The sequence below is a fragment of the Hippichthys cyanospilos genome, chromosome 13, assembly GCF_059441005.1.
Source record: "Hippichthys cyanospilos isolate Australia breed blue-spotted pipefish chromosome 13, RoL_Hcya_1.0, whole genome shotgun sequence".
Taxonomy (NCBI): Eukaryota; Metazoa; Chordata; class Actinopteri; order Syngnathiformes; family Syngnathidae; genus Hippichthys; species Hippichthys cyanospilos.
Window position 1 is genome coordinate 5,207,423 of NC_142381.1, and position 4,530 is coordinate 5,211,952.

Here is a 4,530-nt window from a genome sequence, read left to right on the forward strand (position 1 = left end):
AATATGGATTTTGCTTCAGAGCATAGTTGGAAATCAACCAAGCCATTCTAATTCACATTCATGACTCACATTATGGAAATGTGGGCAGACAATACAGCATTGCCACATTAGCATTTGTAAGGAAGAACTTCACTTCAAGAGGTGCAAGCATTTTAACCTTCGTTAACACACTGGAGATTAGACTGAAAGTAATATGTATAAGTTGCATTTTGATGTTTTGAAAAGAAGTTCACTGGCTCTCATCTGTTCCCGCAGGCCCTTTCTCACAGAGCCTGTATGGAAATGTGTGTTATTGCGAAACCCGGTGATGGATTCTTGACCCCGGCTCAGGAGGATTTCTCAGTCTGTTTTGAGAATGGAGGTAGAGCAACATCGGGGAGAGAGACGTAAGGTCACCGCTTTAGCATTTATTATGTGCCACTGCCAGAAAACACAACTCATTTTGCTCTCCCAAACATAGCAGGCTGGACACGGAACTTGACAACTTTACTTGGGAGACGGAACCCAAACAGATTTGTTAATGCAGCTGCTGAAAACTGTCCCATTTACAGCCGTCCCTCTGAGTCTACCTTTTATTTTCATTTGCTCTCGCCTGTTCTTCTCTTTAACAGACAAAAAAATGGAACCCAAACAACATTTCGGAAATGCACCTCACTTCCAGATTCACTTTGAAATAGATATTATAGAGAGAAAATATAGCAGGAACGCCATTTACTGTAATATTTTCCGGGCTGATATTCTAAACAGGAGCATTTGTCAAGCGTGCTTGCATTATTTCGTAATGTTTACAATCTTCCCCTCAAAGCCCTTCGACGTCCTCTGAGGCCTAAATGGGCTTGAAAAGGAGTATTTCGTTGCAAGTTTTTTCCTCCCCTCATCATGTTCCCAACTTTATGGGGAAACAGAAAACAAAAGACGACATATGTAATTATAGCGTGACTGAAGAGTAAACATGTCTCGTGCGAACGGGGCCACGCTTTCGGCAGCGGGCTAATTGCAATGTTCCCCTTCTACTGCAGCGACTGGGTTATTTGATAGCTGGCAGTCTGAGAAATGAACATGCATGAGTCCTTCCATGCACGCTGATGCACTCATGCTGTGTGCACACTGTTCTCTTTCACTCCTTCTTAAAAAAGATGTTGCTCTTTATTGCTTTTATGGATGGCGCGTTTATGAGTGATAGTGCCGCCATCCTCCCGAGTACATGACATCATTCATACACTTCATTTCTGTGCACTTTGTTTAAAATTCATAAAAAAAAGTCAATTACTCTGCTCCGACTACACAAACACCGCGTATTGCACCTAAAGCAGAAAAGCATTTGCCTGCCGCAGCCTTCAATCTCCCGGCAGTTAAAATCGCAGCTAAACTGCCATGAATGGCATCCCAGCCTTGGTCTGTACACACACTCATCATTTCACGTATTACTCCCCTCACCTCCCTTTTGATGTGCGTGAACGAGGCACGTTTTGTTTACGGCGCACAAAGCCTAGCATGTCTGATTTTAATATTCAGTGCAGTCGGGTGCGAGTGTTTGCTCTTCAAAAGGCAGCAGAGAGGGTGTGCTACGTACTTTAAGTCCCATCAAACCTCCGGCTCTGTTCATTGTAGCCAGCGGAGAGTGAATGCTGAAGCAGACAAAAAGAGGCGAGCAAACCTTTGAACTGGATTCATGTGGGAGCTCGCTTTTTCACAAGTGCTGCAGAACTGGAAACAATGTTTTGGTGAGTCCCTCGATATGTTTTCACTGCCATGGAGCAACGAACAGACTCTTCTCGGGCTTTGCTCTGGTGGTGTGATATTACAAGCCCACAGTACATAATCCAACACAGCGCGAGTTATTAAAATATGACCATAGCAGCTCCCAGGGGCTATATAACTCTCACACACACTGTCACACACAGTCTGTTTCGCATTCCTGTGGCACATATGCGAGCAGATTGTCCACTCTCGGACCCTTTAATGCATACACTGTGACTTCAATGCAGTTACGAGGTCATCAGATATTTTCAAAATACAATTAAAAGCAGTGACGTTTAGGTGCAACTTTAGGATAGAAAAGGGTTTTGTCAAGAGCAAATGGGAAGGGTTTTGTTGTGCTGAATGCAATGTACACAGTAAAGTCTACCTTTACTGTGACCAGTGACCAATTCTTAGCCCAAATATGCACAGCAGCGTTTTCAGGGCTTTTTGTGGCTCAAGGCAAACTGGCATCATTTTGACAATAATATCGTTATGTTGAACATTTCAACAATACAAAAACTGTTGTCCTTCATCGTGTATTTTTCTGACTTTAAGGCAAACCTGATTACAAGGTTCAGTGAACAGGTCTATGGACATATTTTCTAATACCTTTGAATATACTTACAAATACATCCAAACATACTTCCAGGCAAAATGCTAAAAACAGACATTTGTCCCATAATTGCACGAGATGTTACAGGGAAAAAAAATGTCATTTTTAGCATTTAACAGGCGAATACAGTACAGACCAAATATTTGGAAACACGTTCTATGCCGATTTCTTTAATGAACACTTATCTTTCTTCAGTTAGCTGATTGGTTCTTGCCATAATATGAATTTTAACAGTTGTCCAATAATCAGCTGTGTATTACCTTGACCTGCACAATCCAACTTATGGTTACACCTGCATTGACAAAGCAAGAAATTTCACTAATTAACCCTGATGGGGCACAATGATGAAGCGAAAAACATTTCAGGTGATTAAATCTTGAAAGGAGCAGTTATTGAAGCAAAGGGTGGCTATTTTAAAACTAGAATATGATTTTCGGGTATTTTACCTTAGTACATAAATCCATGTGTTCATTTGGTTATGATGTATTCAGTGAGAACCTACAATATAAATAGTCAGGAAAATGAAGAAAACACATTTATTGAGGTGTTACCAAACCTTTGACGTATACTGTACATTTGAACATATTTGCAGATGTTTGAAAGTATTGGAAAATGCATGAGAATGTAAGTCAAATGGGTTTTCCAGTCAAAAATGTTTACCTCATATTTGCACCTCTCCACCTCCATATTAAGGGACATTACTGCACACCGAGGGAAACAAATCATCCATACATAATACGCACCAGATTATTCGGCGCACCGTTGATTATTAAGAAAATGGAATGATCTTGAGTGTGCCTCACAATCAGAAAAATACAGTAGCTTGTTTTCATGAAAATCTACTCAGCATAATCAGTGACACAGAAAGAAGTGACCTTTACAACGATAGTCTCAAACCCTCATTCGACCCCTTACTGCATACTGCTGCCATTTATCCAACGGCATGTCACTGCATGGAAAACAGATGAGCATCCTTTATTTAATCAGGCAGAGATGATAAGAGTTCTCTCTGGAATGAGGAAGGAAGGAAGGCAACGATACGCACTAAATCAGATCAATGCCACACACTCAATTACAGTTTATGTACTGAGAATTTGAAAAGAAATTATCATAACCTGCAGGATAGTTTGTGCAAAGCAGAGTGTGACTGGATTGATTTGCAAACGGGGTCCAAATAAAAACAGGCACCCGAGAGCAAGTCCTGTGGTAATGATATATAAGCCAGTATTGGAAATTATCTATGTAGAGCATGAGAAGAGCACGATTTTTGGATCATGATTCATAGAACCGGCTGCTTTCAACTGAAGTGGATGAGACCCTCGGAAGGATACGCACACACACACACACACACACACACACACACACACACACACACACACACACACACACACACACACACACACACACGTGCTTTGCACATTCAGGCCACCTATAGCACAGTTTTTGTCTTGGTGCAGTCCCCAGGGTGCAGAGCAAGACAGGAGATTTATGTTCTCTGCTGTCCAGGCACGGTTCTTCCAGCTAGTACCACTCATTAGTGCTCTTACATGGTCATACGTGTTCCTCTAACAAGCTGTTCTGAGCCATCCTCCAAATGCCTGATGGATTTCAGTGTAGGTGGGGTGCCCCTCCCCCTACCCCTTAATAACAGAGGATAGGTCCCAATGCATTAGGCATGGTAGGAGCAACCAAGTTCAAGAGAGGAATATGAGCTCATTCAACATCATGCTTGGCTATTAAACATCCATTTGCAGACCTGAGGAGGGACTAAAATTAAAATGTCTGCTTGGTGTCTGTGTGTGTGCGTGTGTGTGTGTGTGTGAGGCATTTTTATGAGTGGTGGATTGGCAGAGCTATAATCTATAGTTACCAGATATGAAATGAGTGTCATTTCTGCTATTTGTGTTGCTTACATTGACTTGCGCAATCAGGAAAGGCCAAATGAACAAACAGTGTGCTGCTCCACTAACACGCTTTATCAGTTTTGCTCCTAATCCGCTCAGTAATGCACCCGCAGTCTATTTTGCAAATGCGTGCCTGAATGATTACGGCCTGCGCACATGTCTTAGTGCGTGTGTTTCTAACAGCATCGCCACAGCTGACAGCTTAATGCGAGATCCCCGCCCGTAATGGAAATGTAGCCTACTTTGAGGTGGAAAGACTTTTTGAACTGA